Source organism: Dermochelys coriacea, chromosome 14 (genome assembly GCF_009764565.3).
Source record: "Dermochelys coriacea isolate rDerCor1 chromosome 14, rDerCor1.pri.v4, whole genome shotgun sequence".
Classification (NCBI taxonomy): Eukaryota; Metazoa; Chordata; order Testudines; family Dermochelyidae; genus Dermochelys; species Dermochelys coriacea.
Window position 1 is genome coordinate 12,364,586 of NC_050081.1, and position 15,123 is coordinate 12,379,708.

The 15,123-nt window shown below is 40.3% G+C and overlaps 1 long non-coding RNA gene across 1 annotated transcript in view; it reads right to left on the reverse strand.

Annotated features, from left to right (window-relative positions):
* Positions 1–486: 486 nt before the first annotated feature.
* LOC119843133 overlaps positions 487–15,123 on the reverse strand; it is a 51,382-nt gene continuing 36,745 nt past the window's right edge. The window contains exon 5 of the long non-coding RNA XR_006275730.1: positions 487–1,410. This is a non-coding gene — a long non-coding RNA (uncharacterized LOC119843133). The remainder of the gene's footprint in view (positions 1,411–15,123) is intronic.

Consider the following 15,123-nt stretch of genomic DNA (forward strand, 5'->3'; position numbering starts at 1 on the left):
CCCTTCAAATCAAAAGTGGAGGCACATTGGTCAGGCAGCCTACAGAAGCTCGCAAGACTGCTGCCTCTCCTGTATCTTGTAGAGGACTTCAGTCTCCAGAAATGTCAGCCCAGCACATTTTACATATCCTGAATTCACTCTTGAATCATCATCAATATTTGGCAGGGATTTCATAGTTTTATTAACAATCTCTCACTTTAAAGGCCGATACTTTCTTTTCATGAGACAAGCAGCACTGCTGCTTTGAAGACTTCAGAGCAAGATGAAGCCTGGTACCTATTGATAATGATAAGAAGCCTCATTGCACCTCCCTTGCAGTGTGGATCAAAAGCCTGATTTCATTCCCCTTTCTCATCACCACCTTACTTGTGCTGCTTTCAGGGTTTGCCTTTCAAGCTCTAATATACATTTTGCTTTTTGATGATGCAATGAAGAAGCTGATGTAAATAAACAAAAAGTGATGTTTTTAGAAACTATACTTTTTAAGAGCAGAAAAAAATGGGTTTGTAGAAAACCGCTTAGAGAGTCTTTAAACTATATTAAGTCATGTTTTTATAATGGAGTTGAAGACATTTATATCATAAGACCTCAAAAAGTTTAAAATCATTTGTTCAACATGATCAACCAAAAATAACTGTGCAAGATTATGCAGCAATTTTATTCTTTTTCCTTTTTAAAAAAATTTAAAAAGTGCAACAACAAACAACAACAACAAAAAACCCTTCTTCCTTACTTTATTCATCAGCACAATTATCTCTGGTGCTGAATACTGGGGCAGAAACTTGGAATCAGGAGCTATGAGCTACCTGAATTTAATATCAGAAAAGGTTCTCAAAAAACAAAAAAACAGTCAGACAAAAGGTATTATGACAAAAGTAAAATAAATTTGGGGTATTAAGAAACCAAGGCCAGATACTCTGAGATGCTTAATACCACACAGAACTGGACTACTAGGGCCTGATGGAAAGTTCAGTTGGCTTTGGATCAGGGACCTAATTAACAAATACAGTGAGAGGAATTATTACAATCCATAGCCTGGAGAAAAGACTCAGCCTAATGCATTGTCTACAATATAATCATAACCATGTTAGGAAATCCTGTTAGCACATTCTCATGTCCTACCACTTGGGTTTGCCTTCATATACCAAAACATGAGAATGATGTCAAGGAAATCATACTATAGAGTTGCACGCTCTCCATTCTGGAAACCATTCCCCTCACTGGCTGCCAAGAACCCTTGGGTGGAATTCAAGATGCTAGCTAGATAACTTATGCCAAGGGTAGCATTTCCATTTCTAATCCATATTACATTACAACAAGCACTTGGCCTGGATACCAAAACTTAACTGGATAAAATTCAGAGTCCTGGCACTTTCTCAAGTGGTTCCATGCTTCTGAAATTCATTCTCTCTAGAAATGAAACACATTTAAGCATGAACTTGGCCACTTTCAGGAAGAACTGCAAGATATTCCTTTTCTTTGCATAATGACAGGTTTCAGAGTAGCAGCCATGTTAGTCTGTATTTGCAAAAAGAAAAGGAGTACTTGTGGCACCTTGGAGAATAACAAATTTATTAGAGCATAAGCTTTTGTGAGCTACAGCTCACTTCATCGGATGCATCCGATGAAGTGAGCTATAGCTCACGAAAGCTTATGCTCTAATAAATTTGTTAGTCTCCAAGGTGCCACAAGTACTCCTTTTCTTTTTAAGATATTCCTTGTGTTCATAAACTAGGAATCCTGGCCATTTATTTGACAGACCACTTATGCTTTCAATCTGTGTCTTGAGAGTTATTCTTAGTATATACATTTATTAAGCACACATAACTGGGTGCTTTATAAATATATGTACTAACAGTCATTTACATCAAGAGAAATTTCATCTAGGAGATAATTTAGGAGAAATAGAAACCATAGTGCAGAAAATAGTCTGAGCATTTGAGCCCAGATTACTGTTTTAAGGGCAGGCTACTAAAGTGAATTCAAAGGGAGATGAGGGTGCTCAGAATATTTGCAGGATCAAAGTCAATCTTGTAATCCCTACTGAGGATCTAGCAGGAGCTTTGGCTGAGTAAGGATTGAGTAAAAACCACTTAAGGAATTCAGGATTGGGCCCTGCGAGAACTAGAGCTTTGCTCACATATTGCTATATTCAGCATATTTAACAAAAACTTTTTGAACAATTTTGCCAAAGTGGAAAGAACAGTTCCCTTCCCTGAACATCTCGCTGCCAGGGGAAAGCGGTTCTTGCTGCTAAAGGCTGCTTTGCGCTTCACATAACAAAGCTGGATGACACAATAGTGAGATCCAAATTCAAGTGCATGAGATCACATTGCTTGGTTTTAAATCTGAAATTTACCTTATCAGCTGTCAGATAAAGGGCCTGATCCTGAGGAGTGTTCAACACTCTCAACTCTCAATGCTAGTGGGAGTTTAGGATGTTCAGTACCCCACAGGATCAACTCCTTAGTTACCAATATGGAGGATATGGGGAAAATATGGTTGCAGTTGTCTGCGATATACACAAATGGCTAAGGCCCCCCTGCAATCAGTTGCCCGACTTTAAACATGTAAGTTGTCCCAGTGAAGTCAATGGACCTACTCAAATGCATGTTCTTAAGTACATTGCTCTCATTAAGAGTCTGAAAGAAGTCCTCCACATAAAGTTTTGTAAATTTTTCTACACCATAGTAAAGTATTTTATTTTCATAGCTTTCTCTTGTTGTATGACCATCGCTGTGTCCAAAAAGTAAATAAAACAGACTGAACACCACGTAAAAAACACATCCACAAAAAAAATTGAACTGCAAGTCACAATACTAGCAGCTGTATGCCTGCAGCTCAAATACCTCAGCCATGCCCTACGTTTAAGGCTGTCTCCAGATAACTGCTGCCTCTCCAAACACAAATTCCCTATTTATTAAAGAACCCATCAAAAAGATGGGCCCTAGAGAGATTACACTTCTGAAGTCGATTTGAGTAGAAGCCCAGACTTCCCAAACTATTTCCCAAGTTTGTGCTGTCCTAACCAAACTCCCTTACAGTCAGAAAAGTGCCCATGGGGCTATTTGTTTTAAACTTATCAGTCCATCTCTACATACAGAATATGACAAAAAACAATAAAACAAAGACTCTCAGCTATTTAGCTAAAGCACGTACAATATGCTAACTTTAATTGTGCTCAGGTGATTTCAGATCTTCATGTTCATGTGTGTGCGCACATGTATGTACCAAAAAATACTGCTACTTCAGCTCAGAAAGAGACAGCCTCTGGCTCTATACATGTCCAGTCCAGAAAATAGTAATAAAAATAAATAAGTTACCAAAAGGTCTGGAAACAGCAACCATAAAAATGGTTCGCCTCAATTTATGAGAGCAATAGAATATGTGAATAGCACAGGCCTCTTGATATCTTCAGCTAGACGGTCAACATCATCGAGACACGAGAGAATCTAACAACACAGGGCCACCTACATCACAAATCTCTCTGTCCAGAAAGGAAGAAGCTGTTTGAGTAGCAAAATACCTTTAGCAGAAGTATCCTTTAAAAAAAAAAAAAAAAAAAAACTTTTCTCTTTGCTGCTGAATTTACAAACTTCAGTATTACCCAGAGTACAAATTTGGGGCACTTGGCAGCCCTGCCCTTAAAAACCTCACATTTAGTGCAAGAATAGAATTCATCACTTACTTCAAAATAACTCTGAAATATATTGGCACATTTTTCTTACTGTAGAAAGAGAGGGACCAGGAAGAGGACTGTGTGTAGTACAGTTTCCCCAGCTGTAAAATGGGGATAATAAAACTTAACTCCCTTTTTGAAGTGCCTCTAGATCTATTGATGAAAAGCATTATAAAAGAGGTAGTAGTAGCAGAACTACATCTATAGAAATCCGTATTATATTATCCACATGGCAGGCCCGGGTTCTGCAATCCAGCCCCATAGCTACCCACCAAACAGACCATTTTCTGTAGATTATAGCCACATAAATGCTAGCTGCTGCTCAGTTTCAATTATGCTATAGTGCATAAACTGAAATGCCTTTGGTCACATTAGGAAGCTCAGAGCTACAGGCTTGCCATGAAAAGCATTGGGGGGTGGGGGGAGGGAATATTCACCCTATTAGCCCAAAGTGTTTGAAGTGAAAGCGGATTTCACCCCTGCAAGATAGCACTCTGAGTTATAGTAATACAAGCATATACCCAACAGGCAATTTAATATGAGGGAAGGAGAGTTTAAAGTGAAGCTCACTCGCTCTCTCTCCCCCCCCCCCTCCGCATTGCTAAATCTGTTAATTCACCATATTTTCTCCCTATGGGTATTTACTTTGCAATCCAATGATGTCAGGTCACAGGTCAGCTACTAATTCTCCATGGAACATTTACCATGAGATTGCTAATTAAATTAAACTACTTACAAATCCTCACTCCCCAGTTCTCAACCTGAACATGAAAGCAAAAAGGAGAAAGAAATTAACTTCAGAACAAATGGTTCATAATTGAATTTTAATTTTAATAAACATTAAGAAAATTAACAGCCTTTCCTATCCCAACCTGGGAAGATAGCCTCTTTGCTTTATGCATGAGTGTACTACCCATCAATGTTTAATGTTAATGCAATGTTTAGAACTTTCATATGCAACAATCTGCTATCCCTCTAAACATTGCCAGTTCCAGATTGTTCCCTTCTGCATACATTCAATAATGCTTTATATGCAGTTTTACATTTGACTGATAAGGAGAAAAAGAAATCTAACAAGGTTCAAAGTTGAGCAGAGCTAATATGGCATAAAACTGTTTTAAAACAAGTCTGCATTTCCATCCCTTTTGTGTTCACTTTCCACAAATGTTTTCGTGAACACAGCCCTAACTAAGAGGCAAAACTACAATGCTAAGCCTAGCGGAGCTCCTACTGAATTGATATTGACTTTTGACTACAAGTATCAGTGCTACCAATAAAGCTAGAAGTGTTTTGGTTGCAGTAACATACCTATGGCAGGTTGGAGTCTCCTCTCACTCACATTCACATAAGTCAGAAGTAACTCCCTTTAATTCAATGGAGTAACCCCAGCATAAAGCGAGTGTACGTGAGAGGAGGAGAAAATCTACCGAGTGCAGCCATGAAAAGGAAGATTCAGTTAATTAGCCTTCAGATAAGCTTTGTGTCTGGCATCTGTGGACAATATGTACTGCTTGCTTTCGAGGTCAGAGTCACAGTAACGTTAGCATGACAAGGCTTAAGAGGAAGTGATGGATGTTGTTTAACAGAAATATTTTGAAAATATAGATTTTGGAGGAATTAAATGGGACTATTTGCACAAGTAAAAGGAGCAAGATTTGGATGTCACAACCTCTCTGAGCATCAGTTTCCAAGCAGTGCTATGATGAACAGTCAAGGTTTCTGAAGTGTTTTGAGATCCTCTCTAGGTTCTTACACTGCACTTATCAGTATATTACCAAAGCAACGTCATAAGAAAGTTGGTTAAAAAACAGAAGCACACAGTATTATCAATAAGTTTAATTCTCATAAGTGAAAGTTTACCGAAAAAAGGCAGTGGGAGGACTTGGCAGGAAAAGTGGGTAGAAGTAATCTTGTATATAAACGATTTGACTGAGCCCTGGAAACATGGTCCATTGCATGTATTTAATGCCAGGCCGCTAGGTGCCAAGACTGGGGCAGGCTCAGTGACCTTCATTTATGACCGAAACATCACTAGAGGGGGATAGAGAACTACATTGAGGGGTGTGGACTACATGTGTAGCGCCAGCTATAACAAAATGACGGCAAGGCACAACCCCAGCAACCAGACCTTGAGCTTTGGTAAACTGGCACAGCTCAATTGACATCAATGGGGTTGAGCCAATTTATACCAGCTAAGGATCTGGCCTATGTTACTTTGCACCTCTGGAATGCATAGGAATGAGTTAGGAGGTAATTTTCTCTGCTGCAAGTGTTCTATGCAGCAGTCTGCCTTCATCTTTACGTCAGCTACCTACCTTGATGGAATTCTGCATGAGTTCCTACTGAAAAAAATAATGGAGATAGAGAAAGGTTTTTTGTTTTGTTTTTTTTTTTAAATGCAGGTGGAAATTCAGTCGGTGTTTTAAAATTTATGAAAAGAAGCAGTAATTTAACTTGTGATGGGAGCCATTTTATTCCCATTTCAATTAATGCTAATGTTCAAATTTTAGTTATTAAATTAATCTGCTTCAATTATACTAAAATCAGTGGAATTGTGCTCTGCTGTATTGATGGATAATAGCAAAAAATGCTAAGTGTGACTTTGTGATCTGTACCCACTGGAAGCATGAATACCACCACCAAGGCATAAATAGAAAGCAAAAAAAGCCATGAAAAATTAATAGCAAATAATATGCCAAAAGAAACTTTTCTCCCACTTCAGCTGCTTATGTGGTATGATCGCACCCTTTGTGACTGATCTCACATTCCTGAGTGTATCGAAATCTTGCCAGATGCAAAACTTCATCTTCTGCTAAGTTCTCCAGTGTTCACCTCAGACACAGAGGTCATCAAATTCCAGCTTGTATTCTCCTTACCAAGGGTAAATGGGAAAGAATCGGACTGTGTTTTCTCACTGCCACTTGAGGACCAGCATCTGCAGTGCTGCAAGGAGTCAGAGCTTTTCCTCTGCAGCTCAGTGTATGGTAAAGGCCCTTTCATTATCGCTATGAAGTGATACTTAAAAAAATGACTTCACTCTCTCAATAATCTTTGAAAGGCCTCTATTGATCTCATTTACAAAGGGCTCACATGGAACCAGTTTTATTTTAGTTAAGACCAAGGCAGAATTAGTGAAAATCATGGCTAATGGCTGTATAATACTACAATATTGCAATCACTGCAATTTATAGTGACTGTTACTCTTTGAGCCAGTTCAGATCACTTTATCTTCAACACTTCTCTCCCTGAGTTCTTTTTTTTAATCCATTTATTGAATAATCAGAAGGCTTCTGCTAGAACATAGAAGAGGAATGGGTCATTAAGTACCTGGGTATCAGGGCAAATCCAGCCTCCACTCTCTTCTCCAAGGTCAAAGAGATACCCTTTCAATTCTTCTGTGTGAGAGGAATGAATATGCAGGAAGAACCAAACAAGGGACCTGTATCCCTTTACGAGACAAGGATGCTCAGGCTGCATAACCGGGCATAGGTATTGTGAGAGGGCAGGGCATATACTGGCTGAACATCCACCTCAGTTGTATCCTTCTATCCTGCTCCTACAGTGGAACCATTGGAAGGCATATGATGGCTACTTCAATCTTTGGATAAAAGTCGCCTCTCAGGAGCAGCTCCTCACCTGTTCCCATCCACAGCTTGAGATCGGTTTCATTCCCTCTCTCCCCTTTGTCCAGCCTTGAAATTCCGATCTAAGCTTGTTGTTTGGCTCAAGTTGCGGTAGGTAGTACATTACAACCAAGAGGAAAGCAACGTAGACAGGCAGACAGAGACAGAATATAGCATTAATGACTCCAGAGATATTGTTGAGAACATGCTCACAACTGTAGAATACTTGCAGTTGTATAACAGGACTAGCATAGATCTGCACAGCCTACCCCTGCAGTTACTAACTAGTATGTAGGAGAGAGGCTGATGGTTATACCTGCCTCCATCATATGACATACCCCTGTGACAAAGGGCTGGGTACCAGCTGCTGATCCGGCACTCTGCTCACTGCAACTCTAACTGCTCTAGAGTAGACCTTATTAAGAAGAGCTGTGCCTGATTGATGGATTAGGATGGGGCTGAAGAGAGCTAAGCCCACACAGGAAAGAAGTGGGGGGAGGGAGAAAGGTTTTTTCAGAGTCAGAGCCTAATGGGATATACCAGGAGGAAGAGTGGTTCCATCTTCCCCCTCCATGGTCAAGGGAGCTAAGGATTGTGCGATAATGGAAATATGGGACTGCACAAGCCTGTAAAAGTCATAGGGAAGGACACTGAAATAAGCCTCGTGAGGTGCTTACCAGAAGAGTGCCCGAGCTGGTTGTCATGTGAAAATAGACAGGAGTGTGACCCAGCCCTTTCACAAACCCCTCGTGCAGTGTAAGTGTTGCTGGCACCCTCCTGAACTCAGGAAGCTTTGTTGAAATGAGTCACATGAGCAAGGCAAGCAGGATGTGGTACATAATCATTTCCTTTGCACCAAAAGGGGATCAAACCCACAGCCACTAGATCCAACAGCACAAGCTTCTGTTACCTGAGCTTAAAGACCCAGCTCTGCTAGCTCCCAGTCAGTAGCAGATTCAACACCTTTTGTGGTTTAGTCATTAGTACGGGGGACAAAGAGCCACACTGTGAGAGTGAGAGTTACTGGTACATACATCACACAACTAAGTATTCATATAGCACTAAAAGTATTCACAGTGCTTTACAAAACACAGTCCTTGCCCTGCAACATAGGTGAGACAAGAACCAGGATAACAGTGAAAAAATAAATTGTAGGCTATATGTCAGATTTAGAATTGAACCTGATTTATTTACATGCACTGACAAACTAAGACAGCAGACTTGACAAGTCTAACTTGAAAGGGAAAGTTTCAGAGGATGGTGTTAGTAAAATGCAGTGTAGTAATCTCTGAAAGCAATGTAATATTTTAAATCAAAGAGGCTCATAAATATGCAACTTGTTTTAAAGCAATTCAAGTCCCTAAAGATGAGAAAAGAGCTGCTAAAATGCAAGTGTCCCCTTTGAAATTATATAGTTACTAGTGCTGAGCTATCAGATATGATAAATTATGCCAGTCCTGAAGTCCATGTTTACTTTTGTATTTTTTCTGCCCTTTACTACTTCATGACAGCTTTAGAAGAGTTCTATTTAGGGTTATGGTGTTATATTTTGAACTAATGCAAGTCTTTGCTAGCATTGTCATTTATTCACAGTTTGAATTATGGGACCTTTCTGTAATGTTGAATCGTCAAAGGATATAGGGGTCAAAATGAGATTTTCTGAGAGCTAATATTTATAATATGCTAAACTGCATATGAAATTTAACAGCTACCATGTTCCCACTATACAATTTTTTTTGGTCATCTTTGGAGAGGACAAAATCTAGTCAATAATACCGGGAGGTTGGGGGAGGTTGCCACACAAAAGGCTACTTTAAAGAAGTAGACAGCTTTTGAAAGTATGTTCGGATGAGCTGTACATTTCAAAATGGACTTTACAGATTTTAGTGTTGCTTTTTAAAAAAATACTTATACATTTTTATTAGTACATTACTAAAGACTTACCTTGAATACCTGGAGTCACCTTCTTTGGAGCCAGCAGAATGGCAGAAAGGGCAAAAGTGGAGTGGAATGAATAAATACATTTTTAAAAAAGAGATTAACTTTCAAAGATGGAAGCTACAAAATGTTTTTGTTTGTATTTGTGTCAACACGTCGTGCTCGATTATGTATGGGCAACATCTGTCATATCCTGGGCCTGGCATTTCACATTGATGTCCGCTTTGAGCAGTCTTACTAATTCAAGTTTTAATTGAAGTCTGCTTCAGGGATTACCAAATACAAACTAATGACAACTTAATTACAGCTGTAATTAAGCATCCAAATTCTTATAGATTCATAGATACTAAGATCAGAATGGTCCCTTCTGACCATCTAGTCTGACCTCCTGCACAACACAGGCCACAGAATCTCACCCACCCACTCCTATGAAAAACCTCACCTATGTCTGAGCTATTGAAGTCCTCAAATCGTGGTTTAAAGACTTCAAGGAGCAGAGAAGCCTCCAGCAAGTGACCTGTGCTCCATGCTACAGAGGAAGGCGAAAAACCTCCAGGGCCTCTTCCATATCTGCCCTGGAGGAAAATTCCTTCCCGACCCCAAATGTGGCAATCAGCTAAACCCAGAGCATATGGGCAAGATTCACCAGCCAGATACTACAGAAAATTCTTTCCTGGGTAACTCAGATCCCATCCATCTAATATCCCATCTCAGGGGATTAGGCTTATTTACCCTGAATATTTAAAGATCAATTACTTACCAAAATCACATCATACCATCTTCTCCATAAACTTATCGAGTAGAATCTTAAAACCAGATAGATCTTTTGCCCCCACTGCTTCCCTTGGAAGGCTATTCCAAAACTTCACTCCTCTGATGGTTAGAAACCTTCATCTAATTTCAAGTATAAACTTTCTGGTGACCAGTTTATACCCATTTATTATTGTGTCCACATTGGTGCTGAGCTTAAATAGTTCCTTTCCCTCTCCTGTATTTATCCCTCTGATATACTTATAGAGAGCAATCATATCTCCCCTCAACCTTCTTTTAGTTAGGCTAAACAAGCCAAGCTCCTTACGTCTCCTTTCATAAGACAAATTATCCATTCCTCAGATCATCCTAGGTTTCAGAGTAGCAGCCGTGTTAGTCTGTATTTGCAAAAAGAAAAGGAGTACTTGTGGCACCTTAGAGACTAACAAATTTATTAGAGCATAAGCTTTCGTGAGCTACAGCTCACTTCATCGGATGCATTTGGTGGAAAAAACAGAGGGGAGATTTATATACACACACAGAGAACATGAAACAATGGGTTTATCATACACACTGCAAGGAGAGTGATCACTTAAGATAAGCCATCACCAGCAGCGGGGGGGGAGGGGGAAGGAGGAAAACCTTTCATGGTGACCAGCAAGGTAGGCTATTTCCAGCAGTTAACAAGAATATCTGAGGAACAGTGGGGGGTGGGGTGAGGTGGGGGGAGAAATAACATGGGGAAATAGTTTTACTTTGTGTAATGACTCATCCATTCCCAGTCTCTATTCAAGCCTAAGTTAACAGATTGACAGAGCCAGAAGTCACCCACTACAGGACAGGCCCAACAAAGAAAATAACAGAACGCCACTAGCCATCACCTTCAGCCACCAACTAAAACCTCTCCAGCGCATCATCAAGGATCTACAACCTATCCTGAAGGACGACCCATCACTCTCACAGATCTTGGGAGACAGACCAGTCCTTGCTTACAGACAGCCCCCCAATCTGAAGCAAATACTCACCAGCAACCACACACCACACAACAGAACCACCAACCCAGGAACCTATCCTTGCAACAAAGCCCGTTGCCAACTCTGTCCACATATCTATTCAGGGGACACCATCATAGGGCCTAATCACATCAGCCACACTATCAGAGGCTCATTCATCTGCGCATCTACCAATGTGATATATGCCATCATGTGCCAGCAATGCCCCTCTGCCATGTACATTGGTCAAACTGGACAGTCTCTACGTAAAAGAATGAATGGACAGAAATCAGACGTCAAGAATTATAACATTCAAAAACCAGTCGGAGAACACTTCAATCTCTCTGGTCACTCGATTACAGACCGGAGGGTGGCTATCCTTCAACAAAAAAGCTTCAAAAACAGACTCCAACGAGAGACTGCTGAATTGGAATTAATTTGCAAACTGGATACAATTAACTTAGGCTTGAATAGAGACTGGGAATGGATGAGTCATTACACAAAGTAAAACTATTTCCCCATGGTATTTCTCCCTCCCACCCCACCCGCCCCCCACTGTTCCTCAGATATTCTTGTTAACTGCTGGAAATAGCCTACCTTGCTGGTCACCATGAAAGGTTTTCCTCCTTCCCCTCCCCCCGCCCGCTGCTGGTGATGGCTTATCTTAAGTGATCACTCTCCTTACAGTGTGTATGATAAACCCATTGTTTCATGTTCTCTGTGTGTGTATATCAATCTCCCCTCTGTTTTTTCCACCAAATGCATCCGATGAAGTGAGCTGTAGCTCACGAAAGCTTATGCTCTAATAAATTTGTTAGTCTCTAAGGTGCCACAAGTACTTCGGATCATCCTAGTAGCCCTTCTCTGTACCTGCTCCAGTTTGAGTTCATCCTTTTTAAACATGGGAGACCAGAACTGCACACAGTATTCTAGGTGAGGTCTCACCAGTGCCTTGTATAACGGTACTAAAACCTCCTTATCCTTACTGGAAATACCTCTCCTGATGCATCCCAAAACCGCATTAGCTTTTTTCACAGCCATATCACATTAGCGGCTCATAGTCATCCTATGATCAACCAATACTCCAAAGTCCTTCTCCTCTTCCATTACTTCTAATTGATGCATCCCCAGCTTATAACTAAAATTCTTGTTATTAATCCCTAAATGCATAACCTTACACTTCTCACTATTAAATTTCATCCTATTACTATTACTCCAGTTTACAAGGTCATCCAGATCCTCCTGTATAATATCCCGATCCTATTCTGAATTGGCAATACCTCTCAGCTTTGTATCATCTGCAAACTTTATTAGCACACTCCCACTTTTTGTGCCAAGGTCAGTAATAAAAAGATTAAATAAGATTGGTCCCAAAACTGATCCCTGAGGAACTCTATTGGTAACCTCCCTCCAGCCTGACAGTTCACCTTTCAGTAGGACCCGTTGTAGTCTCCCCTTTAACCATTTCATTATCCACCTTTTGATGTTCATATTGATCCCCATCTTTTCCAATTTAACTAATAATTCCCCATGTGGCATGGTATCAAATGCCTTACTGAAATCTAGGCAAATTAGATCTACTGCATTTCCTTTGTCTAAAAAATCTGTTACTTTCTCAAAAAAGGAGATCATGATTTTACAAAAGTAGATCGTGCCAAACCAACCTGTTGTATTTTGTCCCATTTACTTCAATGTCATTAACCAATTTCTCCTTCAAAATTTTTTCCAGGACCTTGCATACTACAGATGTCAAACTAACTGGCCTGTAGTTACCCGGATCACTTTTTTCCCCTTTCTTAAAAATAGGAAATATATTAGCAATTCTTCAATCATTCGGTACAACTCCCGAGTTTACAGATTCATTAAAAATTCTTGCTAATGGACTTGCAATTTCAGGTGCCAATTCCTTTAATATTCTTGGATGAAGATTATCTGGGCCCCCCGATTTAGTCCCATTAAACTGTTTCAGTTTTGCTTCCACCTCAGATATGGTAATATCTACCTCCATATCCTCATTCCCATTTGTCATGCTACTAATATCCCTAAGATCCTCTTTAGCCTTATTAAAGACTGAGGCAAAGTATTTGTTTAGATATTGGGCCATGCCTAGATTATCTTTAACCTCCACTCCATCCTCAGTGTTTAGCGGCCCCACTTCTTCTTAGTTTTCTTCTTATTTATATGGCTATAGAACCTTTTACTATTGGTTTTAATTCCCTTTGCAAGCTCCAACTCGATTCAACTTTTAGCCTCTCACACTTTATCCCTACATCTTCTGACCTCAATTAGGTAGCTTTCCTTGCTGATCCCTCCCATCTTCCACTCCCTGTATGCTTTCTGCTTCTTCTTAATCATCTCTCTAAGATGCTTGCTCATCCAGCTTGGTCTACAACTCCTACCTATGAATTTTTTCCCCTTTCTTGGGATACAGGCTTCCGATAGCTTCTGTAGTTTTGATTTAAAGTAACCCCAGGCCTCCTCTACCTTTAGATCCATAAATTCTTCAGTCCAATCCACTTCCCTAACTAATTTCCTTAATTTTTGAAAATCAGCCCTTTTGAAATCAAAAATCCTAGTTGCAGATTTATTTTTGTTAATCCTTCCGTTCAGTTTGAACCAAATTAGCTCATGATCACTTAAACCAATATTATCCCCTAAAACCATTTCTTCTATGAGAACTACTCACCAAAACCAAATCTAAAATGGCATCCCCTCTAGTCGGTTCAGCAACTACTTGATGAAGGAATCCATCAGCTATCGCATCTAGGAAAATCTGAGCCCTATTATTATTACTAGCACTGGTCCTCCAGTCTATATCTGGGAAGTTAAAGTCTCCCATCATCACGCAGTTTCCATTAGTATTTACTTTATTAAAACATTAAAAAGGGCTCTATCCATATCCAGATTAGATCCCAGTGGTCTATAGCACACCCCAAGCACTATTGTAGGAGAGGCTCTACTAGTTATCTTCGCCAATGTAATTTTTGCCCAGACGGACTCTGTCTTATCCATTGCATCACTTCTTATTTCTTTACATTCTACCTCATCATTGATGTACAATGCTACTCCACCACCTTTACCTTTATTTCCGTCTTTCCTAAAGAGCACATACCCTTCAATACCTGTAGTCCAGTCATGACTACTATTCCACCATGTTTCTGTTATCCTTATAAATATCTGGTTTCACTTCCTGCACCAGTAGCTCTAGTTCCTCCATTTTGTTACCTAGGCTCCTCGCATTGGTGTACAAACATCTTAATTTTTGCTGTTTGGCCTCGCTCACATTTTGTACTCTATTCGGCACAGTCATTCTACAGCCAGTATAACCTATTAGACTAGTATCCACACTGCCCTTGCTCCTTTTATACATTCTCCTACTAGCATCTATATCCTTTCTTACTTCGTCTTCTTCCCTCTCAATGCTAAAATCTGGAGTGCAGATTACCTGGACATCTCCCAACCATCTCCCCCTAATTCCTAGTTTAAAGCTCTTTTTATCAGTTGTGCCAGCCTCCATCCTAGAAGTCTATTTCCTTCCCTACTCAGATGACGTCCATCCCGAGAGAACTGTCCTCTGTCCGTGAATGCCTCCCAGTGGCAATACATCCCAAAGCCCTCCTTATAGCACCACTGCCTAAGCCATTCATTGACAGTCATAATCTTGTCACACCTCTGTTGACCTTCTCTAGGATCAGGCAGAATCCCACTAAAGATCACCTGAGCCTCGATTTCCTTAAGCGTCTTCCCCAGCCTAGCATAGTCTCCCTTAATTCTTTCCAGCGAGAATCTAGCCGTATCATTTGTTCCCACATGAAGGATAATTAGGGGATTCTTTCCCGCTCCCTTTAGGATCCTTTTCAATATCAGGTCTACATCCCGTATCTTAGCACCTGGAAGACAGCACACCCTTCTATTCTCAGGATCAGCTCTAGTTACAGGCCTGTCTATTCTTCTCAATAAAGAGTCCCCGATCACATAGACCTGCCTTTTCCCGGTGACGGTGCTATTCTCCAGTCTCTCCCCTGTTCCCTCTGACTGCAAGTTCTTTCCATTCCTATTTTCCCTTATAATCCTCTTCAACCCATCCTGTATCCTCCTGGGGCTCATATTTGGTGTAGTCTCCCTTGACTCTTCCCCTTTT